The following is a 27674-nucleotide window of genomic DNA, read 5'->3' as shown; positions in this document are numbered from 1 at the left end:
ATCTCTGACAGGATAGGGTTGGAAAATGTTGACTGTAGTTTCCTCATCTATAAACCAAGACTAGAAATTTCTAGCTTGTTTTTTGTTGTTCTATTTTTATTTAAATTAGAAACAAGCTTGTTTTGCATGTCAATCCTAGTTCCCTCTCACTGCTCTCCTCCCCTGCCCCCCACTAACCCCTTATCTCATCCCCTTTCTGCTCCCCCAGGAGGGTGAAATGAGGGTGAAGCCTTCCATGGGATCTTAAAAGACTGTCATATCATTTGGAGCAGGGTCTAGGCCCTCCTACCGTGTGTCTAGGGTGAGAGAGTATCTCTCTATGTGGATTGGACTCCCAAAGTTCACACCTATGCTAGAGATAAATACTGATCTACTAGCAAAGACCCCATAGATTTCCAAGGCCTCCTCACTGACACCCACAATCAGGGAGTCAGGATCAGTCCTATGCTGGTTTCTCAGCTATCAGTCTGGGGTCCATGAGCTCCCACTTGCTCAGGTCAGCTGTTTCTGTGGGTTTCTCCAGCCTGGTCTTGACCCATTTACTCATCACTCCTCCCTCTCTGCAACTGGATTCCAGGAGTTCAGTTCAGTGTTTAGCTGTGGGTGACTGCTTCTGCTTCCATTAGCTACTGGATGAAGGCTCTAGGATGGCATATAAGGTAGTCATCAATCTCAATATCAGGGAATGGCATTTGAGGTAGCCTCTCCACTATTGCTAGATTGTTAGTTGGGGTCATCCTTGTAGATCTCTGGACATTTCCCTAGTGCCAGATTTCTCTTTAAACCTATAATGGCTCCCTCTATTAAGGAAACTTTTTTCTTGCTCTCCTCTATTCTCCCCCTGACTAAATCGTCCTGCTCTCTGGTGTCTTCCTCTCCCCTCCTCTTCTCCCCTTCTGCTTCTTTTAGCTCCCTTTCCCCTCCCCCATGCTCCTAATTTTCCCAGAAGAAAAAAAAATTCTAACATGTAAGATTTTGAGAAGAGACTATCAGATGAATGCTTGGTACAAACAAAGAATCAATTTATGCTTACCTTTTTATTCCTTATTAATATATATAATACTTAGTCCCTAAATCTTAATACATGCATCAAATCATTTTGCTGCTAATATTCATTTAAACCTTCTCTGTTATAAAAAGACTGATTCTTGGGTATTTCTTTATAAAATTTCCAAAATGCATAGCTTATATTGTGATACATAGTAGATAATCCATATGTATTAAGTGATAGTCCATATGTATTAATGGATAGTGCATATGTATTAAGTGATTCTGAGTTAATAACAATGGCTGCTACAAAGACCTTTTGGGATCCAAACTTCTGTTCCTAGAAGTACATAACTCAGAATAAAAAAATTGCCATGCTCTTATAAATTATAATGCTTGTAGTATGTTATTTAATTCCATCATTCATGTGCCATTATGGATTGTAAAATATTGAGGAGCTGAGACACTGAGTAAAATACAACAAGAGAGACAGGAAGCAGTAGACATTTCCATCCATACATCTGAAGAATTGCCCTCACATAAATATTTCAATGTTTTTTCTGTAATAACACAAAGGGAAAAACCAGTGAGGACAAGTTACAGTTTAGTAAAAGAGAAATGTTGTCCACTAGAACCAGTATGTTTTGACTACCCTAAAGGTATGTGTACATATGTGTTCATTGAGTTACTGACACAGCTTTCCACTTTTAGGAGTAAAGATCTAGCAATCCTGGATATTCATTCTTGCTTGGCAAATGGCAGGAAAAAGTGAAAAGCTGCTCCTCCTCCAGATGATACCTGTCCTTTTGAGCTTGCCTAGAGACTCTTGAGCTGCTTTAGTAACTTAAGTTATCTACTTGACCATCCTAGAGAAATCCATGACTTGGGCAATCATAAGCACCTTTCTTACTACAAGAGCTTTTGTTCTTCATGTGGGAGGAGCTAAATAAAGTACAGGGAACCTCACAAATTACATCGGACCTGACTTTCAATTCTGACACAATCATTTACCAGGGTACCACCTCAAATGAGTTACTTAACATCTTTGATTATTGAGTTCTTTACCCATGGAATACTGTCCTTACAGCCTGTAAGGTCTATACAGAGAATCTTAACCAAAAAGCATCACACTTAAGTAAGAGCTAAAATGTTAATTTCCTTTTAATTCATCACACCCTGTGTGTCTCTTGGCATGATGGCATAAGTAGTAAATTTCACCTCATTGAAGATATTCAGGAAGAGAAAGAACCTACTGGAAATCATGGAGGAGGCACAATTTGGTTTCAAAGTACATAAAGCCCAGAGTCACTTCATAACCACTGTAAAACTTCTCAATCCGTTCAAAACATCCATCTGGATGATTTTACCCATACCCTGTAAAGTTAGCGGTTTCCAATAAGTGACAAAGAAGCTGAAAGCCCTTGAGTAAGAAACCAGGGTCAGGGCTAAAGTAAATATGTTGGCTAGCATACACTTTTTTGACATCTAACAGCCTTTGGATTAAATCTTGACTCTTACTGGCTATGAATTTTGAGTAACATTATTCATCCAAGTTTATTTTCTTATGAATCTTTTTCTCATTATGTTTTTATGTCAGTAAGTAAAATAATAATAGAAAACATTTCACCTATCATCTAACTTACATTAAAAGCTTGATATTCAGTACCATAGTACTTATCATCATCATCACTACCATTGTTGTTGTCATTATCATCATTATCAATATCATCATCCTCATCATCATTATCAGCATCATTAGAACAGACAAATGGAGATTAGGAATACAATTATAGTTGAAGTGCATAGGCTTTTTTTAGGCTATTCAAGCCTGGTTTTCTCTTGTACAAAACTTCCTGCTTCTAAAATGCCTTGGCCTGACTCTAAGTGTGAGGTCATCGAAGATAACAGGGACCCTGATTTGCTTTGGTAATTCAAGTTATTAAGTTACTTTCCTCATTCCATCTGAAATCTTTTACCAGCTGATGCTTCAGAGTACAAGGCTGAGCTGGTCTAAGAAGAGACAGAGAGTGAGAAGTACCTTGTTTTCGGCCAGAGGTCATGGTCCTCCACAGAGAACAGAATGACCCAGTGCAAAGTCTGGGCCTTTGGTGACTTTGGAGCCCCTACATTTCAACCAGTTCCTTCACTGTACATGTGGATCCACTTTGTCCATAGAATTACAGAGCAGGAATTTCCTCACTCCTTTGATAGTCTAGAACCATCCCCCTTCTCCACTCAACTGGCAAGCAGCAAGTGACATAACAAAAGCAAGACATTTAGCATAGAGAGAGGGGAGGTTCACAGCAGCACTGAATTTTCTTGGGGAACTCATTTTAGTAGTGGATCTTGGTGACCACTTTGGCCAAACAGATTAAAATGCTTTTGGTAATGGCAAGCTGTGTCTCAGAGCAGAACCTTGCCTGGATATATTTAAGGAACTGCTGTACTTGGAAGCAGCCTAAGAGATTGCAAGATGAAAGGACCATCCCCAAGTCCACAGAGGTGGGCAAATATGAGATGACTTACTTATCTTCCATGGGAACCAATGGCAAGGCCACTCCTCCTTCTCAATTCTAGAGAAAATCTTTTAATTTCCCTTTAAAAATTATTCTATTGTTTGACAGTTTCATATGTTTATAGAATGAATTTAAATAACTTTCACTCTTGTTTTCTTTCTCTCATCTCCCTCCTTCTTCTGTTAGACTTCTGCCTCTCAACATGCTCCCTTCCTATCTTCCTGTCATTTCCTCCTTACTTTTTCTCCATCCAATCCTTCCCATGTACCCTCCTTAACTCTCTTTAGAAACTATGGCCTCTTTTAAACTATTGATTATATATATATAATATATATATATATATATATATATATATAGTGTGTGTGTGTGTGTGTGTGTGTGTGTGTGTGTGTGTGTGTGTGTGTGTGTAGTATGTATATGTACAACCTACTCAGTCCACATGTTACTTTGATCACATTTGAACAAAAGAGTGGGGGAGAGAGGGAGCTCTTGTACAAGTGGGTATCCTGTCTTGAATTGTAAAAGCTCTTAATGATTTTAGGTGATAGTAATATGAAAGTATCATATTGATGTGTTCCTTTTCCACTTTCTTTTCAGCTTCTGGTCTCACATATTGTTATTATGGTGTGAATGGATATGCATATATCTCATGTTTATATTTTTACATTATTCTCCACTGCAGTTCAGAATTAATATAGAAGTCAACAGAAAGTTTTAATTAGTTGTTCTCAGAGTTAATCATGTCTACTATTTTTGTCTTATAAATCTGAAGTCCTGAATTTTGGGGGAAAAACTATGCTTCTTGATGCTGGATTCTTTGAACTATATTCTATTGGCCTTAGTCTTCTGATTTTGTCAAGTCATTTGTTCCTCTCTTCCCTTACCTCTCCTCCATGTTTAATGTATTATTTCTGTCTCACTCCTCTGAGCTTGTGATGCATTCCTGACACAGTTCCCCACTCCCTTTTCATCATGACAATTTTCTCCCTGCTAACTGATAACCAAACCTAGCTCACTGTCCTTCCTTTGGCTAAAACCGTTGCTGGGAAGTGAGCTTCCACATGATGGTTCTTTTATGACTTTAAAATTTGATATTAAGAAATTTTATCAGTGGTAACACCAGTTTATCCAGGCAGCCTGGGGACCTAAATGAAATCAGGCAACCCAAAAAGTTGTTTGGACTTGACAGAAGATATAGTTCTCACTGTCCTTTTCATGTGGATTTTAGATGATTGTTTTCAGAGGACCTAGTGCTTTTCTTTGGTAAAGCCAGTCAAAATGATAAATGAAGGACGACTGGAAAATGGGAATGGAGCCATTGGACATGTTTGCGATTGAATTATTACAATCTCTAAGAAGTATAATGTGCCTGAAAGTCCACCAAGTTCTTTAAAGTACATTCTCTTGTTTTTCAAAACCAGTTGGGATGTAGGCAAAGGGATCAACATATTTTTATTCACAGATGAGAAACCTAAAACTGGAGATACTTAAGGCACATTCACAAGGCAGCGAAGATAATGTGTAGATGTTCGATATGAATTATTAACACCTAATAATAGGTCAATAGTTTTCAAGTTTAGTGACAAGATTTGCTACTTTCTGTGGTTCTGGAACTAGAACTTAGGGTCTAACATATGCTAAATGAGCACCTACTGCTGAGCTATAATTCAACCCTGAAGATTGATTATGAAATGAATTAATGAACAAGTATATAAGCTATTTGGAACCAGTCTCAATTTTGGTCAAGGATTTACTCAAATCCCTATGTGGCATTCTTTCAATATTCAGAAATCTCAATTTGATTAAATGATGAAATTATCTTATTCTTATTCATCAAAACATTTCCTTTATTCCAACTTTATACCAAACCCTGTCTGATTCCAAGGATAGAAAGAAGAATAAGGAATTTGTTCAAGATTCAAGATCCTACTCACTGGGCATATCTCTCACTAATAAGAGAGAAATCTGAAATTTCAAATCAAATAAGCAAAATCTAACATTCTATTCTACCTATTCAAGTGAGTATGACATTGTAAATTGGGGATGTCTTTTTGAGTATGTGAAGATGAAAGCATATGGGTGACTACATTTTAATCTAATCTTGGATTCTTAAGAGCAGTAGTGAAATGATTCAGCCTCTGTGAGTATACATGTGTGGAGGAGGGAGTCTTGAGGACACGATACTGGACAGGAGCTAGGATTTTGCTAAATAGGAACTGTAGATGGTGTTCTTCTAAGTTCAAACTCTATGTATTTCCTGCCTATATATTGAGGTTAGGGGTGAGATTGGTAATGTTTATTTTATGAGCTGATTTCCTAGTTTTTCCAAATAAATTGTCAATAGTATTGAAGCATCATCATTATATTTCCTTTGAAAATCATGCACTCAAGTCTCTCTCCTCTATGGGTAAAATGTTTCTGGTGGAATATTACATTTTCTTGAGTATTTTTCTCTTTACTGTTAAGTGCTCCTGGATTTTAATTTTTATTTTCTTGTTTACTGTGTACTATGATTCTAAGTGGTTATTATTAGTTCTATTTTATGGATAAAGAACCAAACTTCACAGAGGTCAATGACTTATTCAAAGTCACACAGTGAGTACCTTAGTGGATTGGGGATTTGAATTTTGATTTCTCATTTTTTTTGTCCTTTGGCCTCAATGCTATTTTCACAATTCCAAACCACTTTAGCTTTATTTTTCATAGAGGCCATTAAATCTACCCTCCATTAGCCAAACCCTCTTACCTCCCTTCAACATAGCTCTTTTCTAGTATGTTCTTAGTAATCATCTGAAAATGTTTTACAGCCTTTCTGGGTACTGTGGTCCAGAGTCTTAATCCAGGCACTTAAGTGCCTTGGTTAACTGTAAAATGGAAAATCAAAGTCACAGCTAATTCAGGAAAAATGAGTTTGGGATGTGAATTTCCTGGGCAATGTGTCATTTCTTTTTTTTATTTCCTTAGCTTCATAAACTTACCCACAATGTTCCCTGAGGACTAGGAGTAATAAAGATGATGGAGAAATGCTTCCTTCTCTTCCATTCCAAGACTCCATCAGCCGAGTGTCACACCTCCTCCTGCTTCCCTATTCTTTGTGCAGAGATGGAGGTGGGTGATAGATAAGTGTCCCTTACTGTTCGTGCCAGGGCTTTCTTTCCCTCTGGCTAGACTGAGATAGGAGGAGGAAAAGTTGAATGGCTACCAAGAGGACTGGGAGTGAAAAGTTGGGCTCCTTGAAAGATTAGTGGACCTACATTCAAAACATCCAGATTTATGTCCACTTTTTGTGGGCTGCTGTTTTGTCATCTGTGTATTTGAATATAAATTCTAACTTTATAGATGAAACCTGAAGTCGAAAATGCTATTGTCAATTCAGAAATGACTTCTAGATTTATAGTGTAGCTGTTTTATTATCACAAATAAATGTTATACTTTAGCTAAGAAACTGTACATTTTTTTCTAAATCATGAGCATTGGGGAAAGAACTGAGTCCTTACCCCCATACTATGCACCCCACAGTTATAGTTCACCTTTTTGAGGAATAATTGTGACTTTCCTCTACACATTAAAAAGGGTAGGTTGAAAGGAGGCAAGCTTAAACAAAAGCAGAAGCAAAATCAGATGGTGAGAATCTAGGAAAAAAACAAAAAACACCCTAAAATGCAGTTCTTTTTGTCTGGATTAGGCAAGTCGAAAGGGATTACCCCAAGTTCACTAAGGACATCTTTTGAATAATTGGATTAAGAACCATTGTTCCTGATCCTGGGTCAATACTGGGAGTTCTTCTAGTCACAATATCTCTACATACAATGATTTTGACTCTTTCTACTGGAGGACGATAGGATCAACATTCCAAATATCTGAAAACTGAAGTGAGCATTTGTGGCCCCATAGAATTTGTTTGGTCCTGTAGGCTTAAAAATCAGAAGGAAGACAGTCTCCCCACATAGCATGGATTTCCTTATTTGCCTCTTCCCCTTCCCACAAATTACTATGCCCAGGAGGAAGTTTTAGCTCCTTATATTTCCAAAGCTCTTTTTCTATTAGCTACTGAAAGAAATGTGGTTCCTTAGAAGTTATCTAAGTCAAAGTCTGTCACCAAGCTGCTATAGAATGTCTTTAGAAAGAAATTTGTAAAATTAATATTCCTGAAACCCCCGTTTCCTATGATATTCTAGCCTCACAAGTGAGGGGTTCAAGGAAACTGCTTTGCAAAACAAACCTGCTGAGCTGAACTCAGAAGCTGGATTTATGCAAAAAAAAAAGTCATGCACTAGCATGCATCTGTCAACTCAGCTCACCTACAAATTATTGGATAGAAACAGGAGAGTCTCACAGACCAGCCACCCTGGAGTATTCAACAAAGCATGAGAAACAGGAGGGACCCTTCATCAAACAAACTGGAGGGTCTCTAAGGCAGCATGTGTTAGAAGATGTAGGCTGTGGTCTGTAGGATACAATCTTGGCACTATCTATTAGGCACCTAAACCAATTTTCTTGGTATTCTCTTGGCACGTAGCAATTTGGGGCAGTCTACATTGTGAGAGGGGGCATGGAGGCATGACCCATATAGCATTAATGTACACACACAGAGAGATAAATAATTTAAAATAATAAAATTTAAATTTAAAAATTGTATGCACTGATTGTAATGTTGAGGAATAGTGTGTGCATTGTTCTTTTCATGATTATTTAATTGTTATTGAATTAAGTGTGAAAGTTTCTGTTCTGATATCATGTGATCTTATAGAAATTCAGATTATTGAAGGTAGAGAACACATTTCTTTTGCTGTGAAGTCTCATTTATATCGTTCATTGGCAGTTGGAGGGGTTACTTCTTGGAATTGTTTGGATATTTATTTTGAAGAGTTATCACAGATACGTCTTATAGGATATGGGACTTGTAGGCTGATTTATAGACACAGATTGCAGAAATAAATGACAGAAATGGATATATTCTTTACATGTGTGACATTAGCTAAGGCCCAAGAAGACTTTCATGGAAAATAGAGAAATATAAAAGTTCTGGACAGAAGCTTCCAGAGCTCCATGCTTCCATGTCAGGGGCTCCTGTGTCCATCCAAGGGAAGTACTAAGAGACGGGTAAAGATGAGGAAGCCAACTGCCACTTTTTTCTAGTGAAAGTTTCCCCTTGTAACAGTTTTTGTTTGTTTTGGCTGATATGCTCTTTGCCTTGTATGTCCTTTTCTATTTCTGCCATGAAAAGAAAAATTTCCAAATGTGATTTGTTTGTTTTTTAAGTTTGTTTCTTTTGTAAGATATTAAAAATAGATTAGTTAGTGTCAATAAGCCAATCATCTGATATGGACAGGTATCCTTTGTGCCATTTACAAAGTATGTATGGTGCTTACTATGGACAGCCATGGATTTTCTTCTGACAGCTTATATTCAGTTGTTTAAAAATATGCAGCATTTTAGGTGTACATTTTCTTCAGAAAGAAGCCATCACAAGAGTATACAGTTGTAAGTAATCTGTTTGCCACTAATTTTAAAGGCTCTATTTCTAGGAATCAATTACTTTGTATTCAAAAGATCATAGGTACTCCATGAACATTTTGGTTGGATCACCTTTAAGATTATGGAGGTATATTTAGGATAGTGAAAACTATAATACATTCACAAGAAATATAGACATACTATTTACAAACAACTGAAGGAACTTAGTCTTTGTATCATTTTATAAAAGCAGCCTTTCTTAGCTTCATTTGAATAACTGGCTATTAAAACAGTGCAAAAAACAAGGCCAAGTTGGGTATGCCTGGGGAATCTAACTTACCTAAAAATTCAAGCAGTTGATGTTTTTATTATTATTATTTTGTTATATTGGTTTAAATTCAGGGTAATATGTGATTCTGGATTCAAGCCAGGAGACGGAGGTTTATATGTTTGTTCCATATTCTCAGCAGCCTTTCAAATCTCACCAATTTCAAATATCTATTTCCTTTTTTATATAATGATGATAATAAAGCCTATCTCAGTTGCTACCAGATCATTGTATGTGAGAAATTTCTCACTTATTTAATGAAAGACTAAGAAAAATTAACACCAGAGTGAATTTTGCAAAATACAAAGTATTCAAATACAGTATTTAAGACTTTCTTTTGCAATAAGTCTCAGCCATTTTGTTCACATAGAAGGCATTTTTCAGGCTCCATATTGTCTTTTGTTTGTTTGTTTGTTTTTGTTTTTGTCTTTTGTTTTTTCGAGACAGGGTTTCTCTGTGTAGCTTTGGAGTCTATCCTGGCACTCGCTCTGGAGACCAGGCTGGCCTCAAAATCACAGAGATCCGCCTGCCACAGCCTCCAGAGTGCTGGGATTAAAGGCGTGTGCCACCAACGCCTGGCTATACTGCCTCTTTTGAAGATCAAATGGGAATATTGTGCTGAGGAAGAGTGGGCACTTTTATGAGATGATGTATCCATAGTGAAAGTCAGTGATAATCTATACACATGGAATAGAGTATCCTATTTTATCCATCAATAAATATTTAAGGTGTAACTATTATGATATCCATATTTTCTCTGTCTGTAATGACCTCCATATTTTCTCTTAATCTGACCGTGAAAAATAAAATCAAAATCATTATGTCTGCTAAAAATCTCATTGAAACATTAAGATACTTTTAATATTCTGAGTATAGGTCCTAGGCGTTGACCCTCATATCGATGGAGTGTTAGACTTTAAAATTCTATTTTAAAAAAACAGTTTCTTGGATTTTATTATATTTTTCTGTGAACTATTTTTTGCTGTTTTACTAGTGTATGGAATTAAGGATTTGGGGTCGTAAGCAGATCACTGGACCTTGAGGAAAGAAAGTAATCCAACCAGTCTATCAAATGATCACTTTACCTGGTATGAAATGCGGCAATGTATTTGCTTAACTCAATATAGTAGTTAAAAACAAAGAAATCGCAAATAACCACTCTTAAAACTGTACTAGTGTGATTAAAGTGCTGTTTAGGACCACCCACGCTTCTTTATGGAAAAGCTGTTTATCCACACACAAAGTACTCTGGCCTTTTCATACACATAATAGCTCAGGCTGCTAATACCAAGAGGTAGCAATCTTTAAAAAACTTAATTTTATAGAATAAGAAATTGAGACCCAAAGATATTAATTAATTTGATTATGTTACTGCCACTAGAATGTAAAAAGAGTGAGAGATATACAGAATCAACTAACCTGGGCTCATAAGGACTCAGAGGCTGAACCAACAGAGAACCTGCATGGGACTGACATAGGCACTCTGTATATATGTTACAGTTGTATAGGTTGGTCTTCTTGTGGGATTCCTAACACAAAGAACATGGCCTATCTCAGACTCTTTTACTGGCTTTTGGGAATATATTCCTCAAACTGGACTGCCTTGCCAAGCCTTAATACATGGGAAAGTGCATATGCAACTTCATATGCCAGAGGGGCGTTTGGGGGAAGGAATTGGAGGAGAGAAGGGAGGGGAAACTTCAGTCAGGATGTAAAATAAATAAATATATAAATAAACAAACAAAAATGTATTTATTTTAAAAGGAGTGAGAATTAGAACCTAGCACATCATTGTCTTCCTACAGTTATTGGTTATAAGATTTAAGTCTGATGATGAATCTATGACTCTGCTGTCTGAGTTTACTCATTCTACAAAGCAGAAAATAGAAATTCAGTCAAATTAAGTATATATACTTTCAGACAACAATACTAAAGCTAAGAAAAAGCAAACAGAAACAACTAAAATGCTTCAAATAAAGTACTTAAGAAAGAACTTGTGAAACTTTTACCCTTAGATAATTTGGCTTTGAGTTAGGAAGGTAGAATGAAATAGATGAACCGGTTCTTTTCCTGTACTATGTTTATTTATCTTGTTCTTTTGGCATCTAGGTCAGCAGTTATATTTGTTCTGAATGTCTTCATATTTCTCCATTTGATGACAGTAGATTTGGCACAAATGGATGGGTTATATAGAGTGTGACAGTGACTGACTTTAAAAATTCCCTTTTAACTCCAAACTTTGGACATTTTCTTAGGATCTTCTGAATCCAAGCTTTCATTTGTGACACAATTTCTGATTTCTTTCTAATCAAAAAAGTAAGTAAGTGGTCTGGCATGGTGGAACATGCCTATTGTAATCACAGCATTAGGGGAGCTGAGGCAAGACAGTCTCAAATTTGAATCCAATCTGGGTTACCTAGTTATATCCTGTTTCTAAAACAGCCACAAGGTAACTTACTGGGCACATAGACTGAGGACTCCTTTCTTCAATCCTGGATGGTATTCAATACTCTTTGTAACAGGGATCATTGAAGCCCAGATTAGAAGAGAGACCTTTTCAGGGTCTTTTAGCTCATTGTAAGATTATCAGGTTTTAATATAATGAACAATGTAACTGTCTTTAGAAAGTTTTGGAAATGATAATTAGATCTAGAACTTCCAATTATTAATGTAAATACGTAACACTTATAATTTTCTGCAGTGTCACTTAAACACACACTTCCTAACTAAGTCAGCATTGCTCTGGGTCTTGGGGCTTTTGAGGGGGTATACAAAATCACTTACATGTTATGGGCTCTACTTCTTACCATTTGAGAGAGGGGATTAAGGTGTAGGGAAGATGGAAGCTGAAGATATCTAAGTTCCCTGCCAAAAGCTTAAGACATCATTATTCTAAGTGGCAGCTTACTTCACTTTAGCTGTGAAAATCCTATGAGGCACCACCCATAGAGTATAGTCTGAAAGATTCTAATGACTAAGTGTGTTTTCTTTCTGGTCTATATTCTCAAAATTTATGTCTCTGACTTTTACTGTGAATTATATTTGTCTCTCCTTTCCCTTTTTGTCCCACTCTCCCAAATAACAGACATTTATATATTTTTCCTAAGGTGTATATTCCTGAAAATACATTTTTGTCAAAATGGAAAGCTGCTCAAGTGTTCTAGTGTTCTGTTGGGCTAGTTAGAAAATATACATCTTCTGTGTTCTCAGTTTTGGCTTACACCCACTCCTTAATTTGCTAAATCCATTTATGTCAAATAGCCATGCACCCTAAGGAAAATGATCATGATCATAATTTAGTCCATAGACTCATAAATTTGCAGTAAAAGTTTAGTCTGTGATCCCATTAATTTTGTCAACAGTGTTGAGTCAAAGAAAGCATGAATAAAATGTAGAACATCTTCAATTTCTTCCAATTGCTCAGCCTTAATAAGACAAATTCTAGAGAAGCTATATAGCTGATTCAAGTAAAGGAAGAGACTGCAATTAGGCTTTCCTTCTTCAGGTAGGCATGATAATTTCTTCCTTGTATTATTAAGAACCATAAAGGAAAGTGGTTGGCTTTTTGTCTTAAATACTGGAATAGAAAAGATATTCTCTGCTAAATGCACTTAAAGTATTTATATATATATTATGGGACAATATGTGGAAGAGAAAGACAGGATATCTGAGAGTGTAAAAAGATGAGCCAAGTATGAATACATTTTAAAGGTTGACTGAAACAGAGTGCAATGAAGATGACAGGATAGGAACAGTAAAGACATATTCATGATATACTTCAATTTGTTGTCCAGTGTCAAAATGTCAGCTCCGAAAACATATGTAAAAGCAACATTATAGGTTGTATTTTGGAATATATATGTATATACAATATATATGTGCATGCAGTAACAATTGATGAAAAAAGAGTTCTTGAATTTGGATGGGAACATGGAGGGGTATATGGATATGTTTGGAGATAATAAACTGAAGGGAGAAATGCTATAATTGCATTATAATCTTAAAAAAGAATAAAACCAAAAATCTGAGAAACAGAAAGGTAAGAGTTCATCTATTGAAAAGAAACATTGAAAGGGGTGGACAGACTGGGAAAAGATATTTACCAACCCCACATCTGACAGAGGGCTGATGTCCAAAATATACAAAGAACTCAAGAAGCTAGTCCCCAAAACACCAAACAATCCAATTAAAAAGTGGGGTACAGAAATAGACAATTCTCAATAGAGGAATCTAAAATGGCTGAAAGACACATAAGAAAGTGTTCAACATCCTTTGCTGTCAGGGAAATGCAAATCAAAACAACTCTGAGATACCATCTTACACCTGTCAGAATGGCCAAAATAAATAACACCAATGACAGTTTATTCTGGAGAGGATGTGGATAAAGGGGAACACTCCTCCACTGCTGGTGGGAGTGCCAACTTGTACAGCCACTTTGGAAATCAATATGGCAATTCCTCAGGAAAATGGGAATCAGTCTACCACAAGATCCAGCAATTCCACTCTTAGGCATATACCCCAAAGAAGCACATTCATACAACAAGGCCATCTGCTCAACGATGTTCATAGTAGCACTATTTATAATAGCCAGAAACTGGAAGCAGCCTCCTCAACTGAAGAATGGATAGAGAAAATATGGTACAGTTACACAATGGAGTACTACTCAGTGGAAAAAAAAACCCAATGGAATCTTAAAATTTGCAGGAAAATGGATGGAACTAGAAGAAACCATTCTGAGAGAGGTAACCCAATCATAAAAAGACAAACATGGTATGTACTCACTCATATTCGGGTTTTTGACTTAGAGTAAAGGATTACCAGCCTACAATCCACATTGCCAGAGAAGCTAGTAAACAAGGAAGACCCTAAGAGAGACATACATGGTCCCCTGGAGAAGGGGAAAGGGTCAAGATTCCCTGAGCAAATTGGAAGCAGAGGAACAGGGGAAAGGGAGCTAGGAAATAAGAAGGAGAGAAGAGGAGGGATACAGAGGACATGAAGGAGCAGAAAGGTTGAGTCAGGGGAAGAATTGGAGATAACAAGAATGGAGGTACAACTTCCCTGTCATATGCAGAAGAGAGACTGTCACTTCCTAGTACTCTAGCTCTTAAAATGTTTCTATCCTCTCTTCTACAATATTCCCTGAGCTTTTAGTATTGTGGTTGTATTGTAGATGTATCAACTGGAGTTGGGCACACCAAGATCAGTTGTTCTCTCCTTTTTCCAGTTGTGGATCCCTGTAATGATTTTTATGTGCTACAAAAAGAAACTTCTCTCACGAGGTATGAGAGCTTCAGATATCTGTGGGTATAATGTAAAATATTTAGAATGCAGTTAGGAATTATACTGGTTTAGGAAATTGGCACTAATCTGTTCTCCTTTAAGATTCTATCCTCACGGGTCAAGGGTAATGATCTAGGGCTACCACATCAGTTAAACTGCCTCTTACTGAGTGAGCAGCCAGAGTATCAGTACCACTGTTGCACTTTTCAGAATGTCTTGCCATTCTGGCCATTGTTGAGGTTTTTAGGTATCACAACTGCATAGGTCGGGAGATTGTTTTTACCCTTGGCAGCTTGTATAGTTCTTGCTCCTAATACAAATACTAGTCTTTGGGACGAATTCTTCCAGGTCAGTTCCAACTGGATCACTTCAAGTCGTCCATCTGAGTTGCATGATGCATTCCATTTTTATTATCCATTTATTAGTGAATAGACATATAGGTTAATTCCCTTTCCTAGCTACTATGAATACAGCCCCGGTGAATATGGATGTACAGGTATCTGTAATTTGATAGTTAAAGTACTTTTGCTATATGCATAGGAGTAGCATAGCTGGGTTATACAGCAGCTCCATTTATAGTTTTATTTTTTTTTTGAGAGACCCCACTCTGATTTCAAAGTAGCCACTCTAGTTTACACTTCCACTAACAGTGCATAAGAGTTTCCCTTTGTCACATACCCACAGCAGCATTGTTTCACTTCTTCTCCTGATAATGGCATTCTGGCTAAGGCCAGAAGGAATCTGAAGGTAGTTTTAATCTGTGTTTCTCCAGTAGCTGAAGATGTGGGACACATTTTAAAATTGTATTGGTTATTTATATTTCTTCTTTGGAGAACTTTCTGTTCAGTTCTACAGCCCATTTTTTAATTGGGTTGTTTTCTTGATTTTTATTATAGACATTAATTTCCTTTCAGCAGTATAGATCTCCTGCTCTTCGGACTGTCTCTTCACTAAAGTGACACTTGCTTCTGTTAGAAAAATCTTTTAGTTTCACAAGATCCCATTTTTAAATTGTTTTATTTCCTGCTCTACTGTAGAGCTACTCAAAATGTCATTATCTATGCCCATAATTTGGAATATTATCTAGACCTTTTTCCACAAAATGTTTTGTAGCATTAGGTCTTATGTTGAAGTCCTTGATTCATTTGCAATTGAGTTATGTATACAGGTTGGGAGGTAAGGATCCAGTTTCATTATTAGGCATGTTGAAATGAAGTTTTCCAGGCATTTGTTGATGATAGTGTTTTTTTTCTCCGAAGTATAGTTTTGGCAACTGTGTCAAAGATGGGATAGCTATAATTATGTAGAGTTATATCTCAGTCTTCTGTGCTGTTGATTTTGTGACATTCTGTTTTTTTTTCTTTGGCTCTATAGTATAACTGGAAATAAAATTTGCTGAAACCTCATATGGCATTTAGTTTTTGTTCAGAATTGCATTGATTTCTTTGCTCTTTTGTGTCCTCATAAATTTGAGGGTTTTTTTATATAGACTATTAAGAAATTTTAATGACTATGAACAAATGACATGAAGTATTTTTGTTGGTCTTGAATTACATCTGTAGATTTATTTGGTATGTTGGTCATTTTCCAACATCTTAAAATTCTTAAAATCAATGATCATTGGATGATTTAGCATCTTTAATACCTTAAATTTTCAGTGAAGTAGGTAGTTCCCTTTGTTAAATTTATTCTTGGGTATTTTATTTGGTTTGCTTTTCTGTGTATATCTATTGTGAAAATTTTGGTGTGGTTTGTTGTTGTTTTGGTCCAGAGACCAAATCCAGAGCCTTAGATATATAAGAAAAGTATTGTACCATTCAAATATACCTATAACAGCACAATAGTGATTTTTTGGTTTGTTTTATGCTTGTTTTGGTTTTGTTGAATCATTAAATCACTTGATTCCCCAAGTTGACTTTGAACTTATAGAAATTCTTCTGCCTCACCTTATATGTATATATTAGGTATGTGCTACCACTCCTAGTTCAATGGTGACTTTTTAATGAAGAAATGAGATGGTTGTGGTTGAATATATGGAGGAAGGCATTAAGGACTCCCAAATATTGTGACTATACATATTATATTGATAAAACTGAGCAAAGCTAAAATAATATGAACTTAACAATATAAAAGCATGACCATATTTCCACTCATAATTAGACTGAAGAGAATAAGGAAACAGACAATGTATTTCATAATTATAATGATTTCTGAATATTTGCACTTGTAATAACTTTGAGCTATACTAAATTACTAGTCAACCTATCTGGTTTATGTTTGCACAGAAGACTATGGTACAGCCTATTTTGGTAAGAATAACCTTATTCATACTTAAGCTTATTGGTTTAAGTTTTACACGGAGGACACAAAATAAAGCAAATAAAGAGAAAATTTTCTCCAGAAACAGGCAAAGAAATAATGAAAATACTAGACAACTTGTGGGGATTTTTTATATTACACAGAAAGTATAAGTTTTAACTAGTCCACAGACATTAGAGCCTACAGACATATTATTCAAAGATCAACAGTTTGTGCCTTGAAAGCTACTACTGTCTTTGTCATTTCTCTCATTTAATCAAAATTTTTGCCTTGAAAGAAAACCACAAGAAAAAAGAAATACAAGCTGGCAAGTACCTCATCCTGATATATCTTTGTAAGTTTAGAAATCTTGACAACTGTTAAGAGCAGACATTTTGTTTTTCTTAGCTTGGTCATTGAGGTTGATGGGCTAAGAGAAGCAGACAGGGTTCAATCAAATGTACTGAAGGAGGATCAATGCTGTCGGAGATAACAAAGGTATCTTTCTATGGCTCTGCTTTCCTCACATATATAGGCAGAATACCCTATGCTTTATCATCTTCCTTTCTCTACTTAGAATAACACTGATGAACGTGGGTGTCAGTAAGGAGACCTCGGAAATCAATAGGACCTCCTGTAGTAGATCAGTATTTATCCTTAGCACAGGTGTGGACTTTGGGAGCCCATTCCACATGGAGGAATACTCCCTGAGCCAAGACACACAGGGACGGACCTAGGCCCTATCCCAAAGGAGGTGACACACTCTGATGACTCCCTATGGAATGCTTCACCCTCCCTGGGGAGCAGAAAGGATATGTGATAGGTAGGGTTTTAGTTGCGGGGCCGGGGGGGGGTGTAGTAGGGGAGGAGGAGAGAGAGGGAAATGAGATTGACATGTAAAACAATATTGTTTCTAATTCAAATAAAAAATCTGCAAAAATTCATGTTTATATTGAAAAGTACACTAGCATTCTTACAGTTATAGAGACCTAAAATTTATGTAACAGTTTACCAATTTAAAATGCCCAATTAAACGTTTCTTTTGTATATTCATGCAGTAGCTTAGCCATTATCAAAATCAATTTTAAAACTTTTCCATTACCCCAGATAAGCAACTTAAATTTTTACCTCATTATCAGATACTGCTAACCCTCAGATACTCCATTTCCTCCAGTCTTAGGCAATCATGAATCTACTTGCTTACTTCATGTTTCTGCTTATCTTAATAATGATCAGGAAGACAATGTTTCATTCTCTCCCAGAATCTATGAGATTCACTAGTTTGTACAGTAAAGGCTCATGAACTCCTATCCCATCCATGAATTACTGTTGACAGGGGTCGCCTTATACAGGCTCAATGCAAATAGATTGACTGCTGTGGGTGCATGACTGCATTATGCATATTGGATGACATTTTGTAGCCCTTCTACTTACCCTTCAGATCTCACATAATTCTCACCCTCTCTTCTACCATGTCCCCTGAACCTTAGAGAGGGTGACACAAATGTCTTGTTTGATGCTAAGCCCTCAAATGTCACTTATTCTCAACATCTGGGGGCAACTGTGAGTCTCTGCATTCTCCTACATTCATTGCCAAGAGAAGCTTCTCTTACTAAGGTTGGGGGTGTCCTTTGTCTACGTCTATAAACAGAAATAGTTTGATGCTATCTCAATTTAATTAAACAACAGTAGTAAGATACCCCTCATTGGGTCTGTGACCTCCTTAGGAGGTTAACCATGCTTAGAGTATAGGATATGGGTTTCCTCCTGTGGAATAGGCCTCAAATCCAATCAGAGGATGGTTGGTTAACCGCTTTAAGAAGCCTGCATCTTTTGCACTACTGTGTACATTTTATTTGGCACAGTGCTTTTTTATTTTCATAGGGGTCACAGCTGTGTTAAACTATTGCTGTCTTTTCTTCCTGAGAGGTCAGCTCTAGTACATTCAAAGCTAGTTAAAAGAAAGGAAGTTTCTGACTCCGTTCCAGCACATTTGCTGTATGTCTTGAAATTGAGGTGTGTGGTGTTTTCATCAATCGGTTATTATTCTCTAGTTCTGGAGAGCAACAGAGAGGACTGACAAAAGCCTGTATTATTTTGCAGTCCTCTGGGTTCTCCCTAACAGCTGTTATAGAGATATTCTCAATCTGGCAATGGACATTTTCCTTAGGAAAAAATGTTCCTCTAGTGGTAAAATTATCTAGCCGTTCAGGATATCGTTCTTCGATAAACTTTTAATTAGGCTATAATATAGTAAGTTTTCACATGGCTTTTACATAATTCCATTTTGTTTCAACCTCCCTCCATTTCCCACTCATCTCTCCAATCCACCACTGCCTCTCTGATCTCCCCCAAGTATTCTTTCTCTCTATTTTACTTTTACCTATGATCTACTCTTCTTCTCCCCTTCTCCTGTCATGTTGTAATTTCATGGCTTCCATGGGTGCTCCAACTTAAATAAACAAAAACTAATGAGTTGAAACAAAAAGACCCACATCAGAAAGAATATGTATGTTTTGTCCTTCTGGGCATGGATAAACTCACTCAGTATATTTTTCTAAACTCATTCTTTTATCTGTATATTTCATAATTTGATTTTTCTTTGCAGATAAAAAAAATCCCATTGTGTAAATGCATCTCATTTTCATTACTTGTCAGTTAACAGACATTTAGGGTGTTTTAATTTCTGAGTTATTATGAATAGAGCAGCAATGAACATGGATGTGCATGTATCCTGGTAGAAGAATTCAAAGTTTTGGTATTATGCTACAGAATGGTACAGCTAGGTCATATGGCAGTTCTAGCTCTAGATTTTTGAGAAACCACACCACTTTCTAAAGAGGCTACATTAACTTATACTTGTATATTTTCTTGATTCTTCCCTTATTTCCAATTGTGTTGTCTTTTAATTACTAAATTAGAAGCTTTCGGCTTTGTTTTGGATGCTTGTCTTTTAGGGGTGGTACCTTAAAATTATACATTGTTTCTTAAGCAAGAATTTGTGTTGCTCCATTAAAGTTACATTTTAGATGCAGTTGCTACTTTGTTGGATATGAATGCGCACAGAATCTGAGCGACCTTGGCTTCCCTGCTGAGAATGAAGCTCAGGCCCAGAAATTAATCATAAATGTTTCAGAAATTTACCATTTGATTCACTGCCCCCATGGTCTTCTGGAACAAGGAAAATTCACATGCAAAAGTTGACATTTTCAGTTGTGATATTTTACTTTATCTTATTTGGGTCAGAGATCTTTGCTTTGAGTCTTGGTTTACACAAACAGAGCATGGGCAAGGAAAACATGAGATATGAAATTATGTTAGCCAAATGAAGATGTGTTGTTCAAATTGGCATACTCATTGTAGTCTGTAGGATGGATCACTTGAGGAGAAAAACACTGAATTTTTAAAGTATTTATATTGTATTTACTTGTTTCTTGATTTATTTGTATGTGTGCATAATGTGTGTATGCTTGCATGATATATGTATGTGGGCACGCTCATGCCAAGGTACACCTGTGGAGGTAAGTTCTCTCCTTCCACCATGTGGGTCCTTTAAATTGAACTTATGTCTTCAGGCTTGGCAACAAGTACCTTTTCCCCACTAATCCATATCCCCAGCACAAAAGACTGCCATTTTAAAGCTCCTGGATACTCTAAAGTACTGACATGGTTCGAATTAGAAATATTCTTATAATATTTGTGCCAGTATTGTGCCAATGGGCATATCTTGCCCAGTTTGACATTATTTGTAGCTATTGGGTGATCACAGCTGGTTAAATTGTTAATTTTGTTTTTTTCTTTGATACTATGCATGGAACCTTCTAGAACTATGAAATCTACCCAATAGGGATGAAGTTTCAATATTGGTACCAGCTTGATTTCTCCATGTCCTATGACTCAAATATGTGCTGTCTTTAGCAATAGGGTCTTGCCATCAAGTTCTGGAGGCTAAGAGTAACAGCAATAGCTTGTAACATTGTGATGGTATATGGTACTCCAATGAACAAACACTTGAGAAGAGATAACCCATATGTAATATTGGCCTTTTATTTCATATTGTATGGAGTATAGGAGGGGCAGTGTCCCTCCATTTTAAGGTAACTCTATTTAACGTGCTTTCTATTTATGTACAAGTATATATTTTAATCAGATACTAAAATAGAAGGTTTCCACATGGCATGTCCAAAAATCATTAGTGTTAGTTACCTTTCCTCATATTCCTTCTTCTATCCTACCCTCCTATTCCTTACTTATTTAAGCCTACATTTTGAATTATTCTTCTTTTCCTCTTTATACCACCCATTACTACTTTCCTGTCTTTTATTAGTACTGCAATTTAAATAATTCAAAACTACATGAAAGAAAACATGTAGTTTTTGCCATTTTACCTCACTCAGAATGACTTCCCTCTCGTCCATTTACCTATGAATTTCAAATTTCCATCTTTTTCTTTTGTTGTTTGAGACAGGGTTTCTCTGTGTAGCTGCTCTGGATCTTCTGACACTCTCTATATATTCCAGGTTGACCTTGAACTCATAGAGATCTGCCTGCCTCTTCCTCCTGAATGCTAGGATTAAAGGGGTACAACACCATGCTTAGCACAAATATCCATTATTCATACCACATATTTATTATCAGTTTATCAGTTGGTGAACATCTAGGGTATTTTACTTCCTAGATATCATGAATAGAGGAGCAATGAACATTGATGAGCAAATACTTCAGTAGTATATGCCCAATTGTGGAACAGTTGGACCATGTGGCAGATCTAATTTTAGCTTTGGGGTGAGTGAGCCCCAACCCTGATTTCCAAAGTGGCTGCACAACTCCCATCAACAGTGAAAAAAATTTCCTCTTTTCTGACACTCACACCACAATTTGTAATCATTTGTTTTGTTGGTGAGATAAAATGTCAAAGTACTTTTAATTTGCATTTTCATGATGGCTGAGTATATTTAGCATTCTTGAAAAATCTCATTCATTTGTATTCTTTTGAGAGTTTTTGGTTTATTTCTATGCCCATTATTTTTTCAATTTTTTTGATGTCTAGATTTTGAAGTAGTTTTTGTATGTTCTAAATACTAACACTTTGTCAGGTGAATGGAAAGTAGATTTTCTTCTATTCTGTAGGCTGTCTCTTCACTCAAATTATGGTGTCCTTCATTTCACAGAATATTTTAAGTATCAAGTGTTCCCATTTGACTCTTGTAGGTAGAGTGCCTTTTAATGCCTGTGCTACTGGGTTCCTGTTCAGAAAACCCTTTCTTGTGCCTGTAAGCTGAAGTACATTACCTACTTTCTCCTCTAACAGATTCAAGGTATCAAGTCTCATATAGGGGTCCTTGATTCATTTGGAGCAGTTTTGTTCAGGATAAAAGATAAAGTTCTAGTTAATTATTCTACACAGAATTATCATTTTCTACATGAAATTATCAACATGAAATTATCAAGTGAGTCTGAAAACAATTTTTGAAGATTCTCTTCTCCACTATATGTGGCCTTTTTTTTCAATCATCAGGACACTGTATAATCATGTGCTTATATCTGGGTCCTGATTTCTATTCTATTCTATTCTATTGGTTGTTTTTTGCTAGTATCATACTGTTTACATTACTATGGCTCTGTAGTGTTACTTAAAATCAAGAGTGTTAACACTATAACAATGGGGTTTTTTGTTGTTTTTGTTTGTTTGTTTGTTTTTGTTTTTGGCTTGTTCTTTTTGGTGGCTTTTTTCTCCATTTTTTAATTTAGATTAGAAACAAGATTATTTTACATGTCAATCCCAGTCCCCTCTCCCAACCCTCCTCCCCTGCCTCCCCCCAAATAACACCCTACCTGTCTCATGCCCTTTCTGCTTCCCGGGGATGGTGAGGCCTTCGATAGGGGGTCTTCAGAGTCTATCATATCCTTTGGGATATGGCCTAGGCCCACCCCTGTGTGTCTTGGCTCAGGGAGTACCACTCCATGTGGAATGGGCTCCCAAAGTCTACAGCTATGCTAGGAATAAATACTGATCCACTACAAAAGGCCCCACAGATTTCCAAAGTCTCCTCACTGACACCCATATTTCTGGGGTTGGATCAGTCCCATGCTGGTTTCCCAGCTATCAGTCTGGGGACCAAGAGCTCCCCCTTGTTCACGTCAGCTGTTTCTGTGGGTTTCACCAGCCTGGGCTTGACCCCTTTGCTCATCACTCCTTCTCTGCAACTGGATTCCAGTTCAGTTCAGTGTTTAGCTGTGGGTGTCTGCTTCTACTTCCACCAGCTGCTGGATGAAGGCTATATGATGGCATATAAGTTAGACACCAATCTCATTATAGGGGATAGGCATTTAAGGTAGCCTCTCCTCTTTTGCTTAGATTGTTAGTTGGTGTCATCTTTGTAGATCTCCAGACATTTCCCTAGTGCCTGATTTCTCTTTAAACCTATAAAGGCTCCCTCTTATCCCCTGCTTTCCTCTATTCTTCCCCCAACTCAACCTTCCTGCTCCCTCATGTCCTTTTCACCCCTCCTCTTCTCCCCTTCTCATTCTCCTAGTTTTCTCTCCCCTCCCTCCATGTTCCCAATTTGCTCAGGAGATCTTGTGACTTTCCCCTTCTCTGGGGGACCATGTATATCTCTCTTAAAGTCCTCCTTGTATCCTAGCTGGTAATCCGTTGCTCTATGTCTAAAATCTATATATGAGTGAGTGCATATATACCATGTTTCCCTTTTTGTGACTGGGTTATCTTGTTCAGAATGGTTTCTTCTAGTTCCACCCATTTGCCTTCCAATTTCAATATTCCATTGCCTCTAACAGTGTTTTAATTGTTCAGTACTTTTGTGGCTATTAGGGATTTTTTGTATTCCCACAGCAATTTTAAGATTTTCCCCAACTTTTGTGATTTTTTATGGGAATTTGGTTGACCCTGTAGATTGCTATTAGTACAGTAGCCATTTACACAATATTAAACCTACCAGTCCACCAGTATAGGAGTTCTTTCCATTTTCTGGTATCACTAAAATTTTTAGTGTCTTAAAATTTTCACTGTACTAATCTTTCATTTCCTTTGTTAAATTTATTCCAAGATATTGTTGAAGCTGCTGTGAATGGTATCTTTTTTATTTCTTCTTTTTTTTGGAGTGTCTATCATTTGTATATAGGAAGGAGACTTATTCTGTACGTTAATTTTATATGACATTTTGCTGAGTCTGTTTATTAGCTGTAGGAATTTTCTAATGGGGTATCTAGGCTCTTTATACATACAATAATATCATGTATAAATAAAGATACTTTGACTTCTTCCCTTCCTATTTATATTCCCTTTATCTCCTTCTCCTTTCCTATTACTTGAACAGAGACTTCAAGCACTATATTGAGCACAAGATGTAAGAATGGACATCTTTACTTGGTTTTTGATGATAGAGGAAACGCTTTGAGTTCTCCATTTATCATTGTAAAGGCTATGGCTAGATCATATTACCATTATTATAATGAAATATGTCCCATATATCATGCAAAGGTGTTGATTTTCTCAAAGATCTTTCTTCATCTAATGAGTCAAACATATGTTTCCTTTCATTGCTGTGGTGGATTACCATTATGGATTTGTGTACATTGAATCATTCCTGCATCTCTTGGATGAAGTTGCCTTGAACAGGCTGAATGGTTTTTTTTTACAACATGTTCTTTAATTCAGTTTGTAAGTATTTATGGAGAAGATTTGCATCTTTTTTCATTGGTGATAATTCCCTACAATTCCCCAGCTTTGTTGGGTATTTGTCTGGTTTTTGTACCAATGCAAAACTAGTTTGAAAAAAAAAAGAAAAGCTCTCTTAGCATTCTGCACTAAATCCAACTGGCCCTTTCCATTTTTTTTAACTGATACATAGTTTTGTCTCTAAGTTTGTGTACAAACTGTAGTTTGCATTATTGTTGACCTCTACCTTTATTCCATTGTGACAATAAAATGCAAATTGTTATTTCAGTTTTTGTATATGTGTTGAGATTTTCTTTGTCCCCTAATATGTAAACAATTTTACCAGATGTTCCACGGGTTGCTGAGAAGAATGTATCTCTTTAGTAGTAGAGTAGCATATCCAGAGATGTCTTTTTGGTCATTTTGACTTATTTTATCATTTAACTCCATTATTCCTTTGTTTAGCTTTGTCCAGATGATCTTTCTATTGGCGACTTTTGGGTACTCCTCAGGGAGCAGAATGCCAGGTCAATTACATCAAATTCTGTGTCTGATATGTGTGGTAGCTTCGTCAATTGGGTCTTATTATATTCATGTTCTGGTAGGCAACCAAGTGCAATGGCAATAGCTAGCTTATGTTGTTCTGAGAGTTTCATGGACTCTCTTGACCCAGCTACTTTAACAGCAGTTTCCTGTATAAGATACTAGGATTTTTTCTTAGTCTCTCGGAAGGATCATTATCACCTCAAATGATACAATGTCTTTTGATCTTCTATTTTCCTGCTACCTATCTATTTATCATCTCTCTCTCTCTCTCTCTCTCTCTCCATATATATATATATATATATATATATATATATATATATATATATGAATATGATAGATGATATATAACTTTTGTGGGTAACCAATCGCAATGGCAATACTCTGTGTTGTATTAAAGAACTGTTAGGACTCCATGATTAATAAGTAGTAAGTAATCCCCCATTCCTTGTATGGCACTATTCATTGAATAATCCACATCTTCTGGGAGCAATATCAATCAGAGTAATTCTTTTTGAATGCTTGCTTTTTAAGTTGTATTTTGAAATTAGTTTACTAAGTAGTGTTTTCATGAGAATTTTTCATACAAATTTAGTTTTGCTTAACCCATCCATGGCCATCTCATCTACCTCATGTCTTCACACATATCCTGGCTTAATCTGTTGACTCCCAGTATGCCCTCTTCTTTCTTTTCCACATGATCTACTATTTCTCAACCTTTTCTAAAAAGTTAGGTTGTGAAGTTGTAGGTTTCCATATGGCTGATTATATACTCTTTCTTTACCTTACTTTTAGCCCTTGATTTTTCTTGTTTTCCCACAGTCATCACTGCTTAAGCTTTTCCACCTCCCTGTATTCTTCCTCTATACTTTTAATTCTACTATAATATCTTAATCTCCTCTTTTTAAACATATTTACCCCCAAACTTTCCTTTTAATATACTGGATTCCATTTATGTTCCAAGTTAAATATATAAAACAAATCTACATATGAGAGAGAGCCTGTAGCCTTTGTCTTTCTCAGTCTGAGTCACCTCATTAAGTATTTTTTTTCCAATCTTCCCCATTTAACCTGCAGATTTCATCATTTCACTGCTCCTTAGAGGTGACTGATATTTCATGGAAAACATGTGTTACCCTTTTCTTATTCATCCATCTGTCACTGAATATGTAGCTTGATTCCCTTTCCTAGATATTGAAAACTGAGCATTAATGACCACAGTTGTGTCTCGGTAGTATGATATGTGGTCTATATATTTCTATACATAGAAGTATAGATGGGTCATAGGACAGTTTTACTTTAAAATTTTTGAGAAATGCCCAGAATTATTTCTAAGTGACTGCACTATCTCATCTTCCCACTAACATTGTTTTTCTTTTCACCATGTCTGTGCAAGCATTCTTTGTTCTTTGTATCCCTGATGATGCCCATCTGACCTAAGTGGGGTAGAATCTTAAAGTAAATATAATGTGCATTTCCCTGATGACTAAAAATATTGAATACTTTTAAAAGTCTTTCCTAGCCATTTGCATTTCTTACTTTGAGGACTTTATATTCAGTTCCATGGCCAATTTCTAAATTTGTTGTTCATTTTCTTAATGTTTAGGTATTCTTAGATCTTTGTATAGTCTAGACACTAATCCTGTCAGATAAGTAGCTGGCAAAGATTTTCCCCCATTCTGCAGGCTGCTTCATTTCTGGCTTCCCAAGCTTTACTTGCTTGTTGCCATTGCTGTACAGAAGCTTCACAGTTTCATGAGATTCCATCTGTTTATTGTTGGCCTCATTTTTTGTGCTACCAGACTCTTATTCAGAAAATCATTATGTGTGCTTGTAAGTTGAAATGTGTGCCTTACACTTTCATCTCATAATTTTAGAGTTTCTGGTCTCATGTTTTAAGTCCTTGATTAATTTGCAGTTGAGTTTTGTGCAGAAAGAGAGATAAGGGTCTAATTATGTTATTCTACATGTTAAAATCCAGTTTCCCCAGCACTGTATGTTAAATGTATTTTTTTCTGTTTTGTTAGCTGTGACCATATACAAGGTATTATGCTTCTCTGGATCAACATTTCTTTATTGTTAACATATATAAAAAGCCATTTTCTCCAATTTTTGTCATTACACAATGAAGTAATGAACATAAAAGTGTCTGGCACATAGTAAATATTCAATAATGTAATTACTGTTTTGTATTTGAGGGTAATAGCAAGTGGGCTTACAAAACTATATATATTGCATATTTATGCTCTACAGTGGTACTAGAGTCTACAGAGAAGAGTAGCCTTGGATAATGAAAGGAACTGAGCATTTATTTTCTTCTCTATGGAGGTCTCATGTTTCCTAATTACTGATTGTCATTTCATCTTAATGTTTAAAGGTTCTGTTGAAATCTGTTACAATTATAGCAATCAGTTACATTTATTTACAAGTTTTTGTCTTTAGAAAAACTTGTTTTCTGTCTATTTATAAATGTCTTATGAAATAGGTATATATTGAAAATCTGTTTTATTTTTCAGATCAAACAGCTTAAGCTCAAAGATATCTACTTGTCTGAATTCGCATTCCTAATTTAGTGACTGAGTCT

At 36.3% G+C, this 27674-nt stretch overlaps 1 protein-coding gene across 1 annotated transcript in view; it reads left to right on the top strand.

Annotated features, from left to right (window-relative positions):
• Ar (androgen receptor) overlaps positions 1-27674 on the top strand; it is a 182369-nt gene that overhangs the window by 17463 nt on the left and 137232 nt on the right. The window lies entirely within an intron of this gene.

This window comes from Cricetulus griseus, chromosome X, assembly GCF_003668045.3.
Source record: "Cricetulus griseus strain 17A/GY chromosome X, alternate assembly CriGri-PICRH-1.0, whole genome shotgun sequence".
Classification (NCBI taxonomy): Eukaryota; Metazoa; Chordata; class Mammalia; order Rodentia; family Cricetidae; genus Cricetulus; species Cricetulus griseus.
Note: the sequence above shows the minus strand (reverse complement) of the source record. Positions and strands in the feature narration are given on the sequence as shown.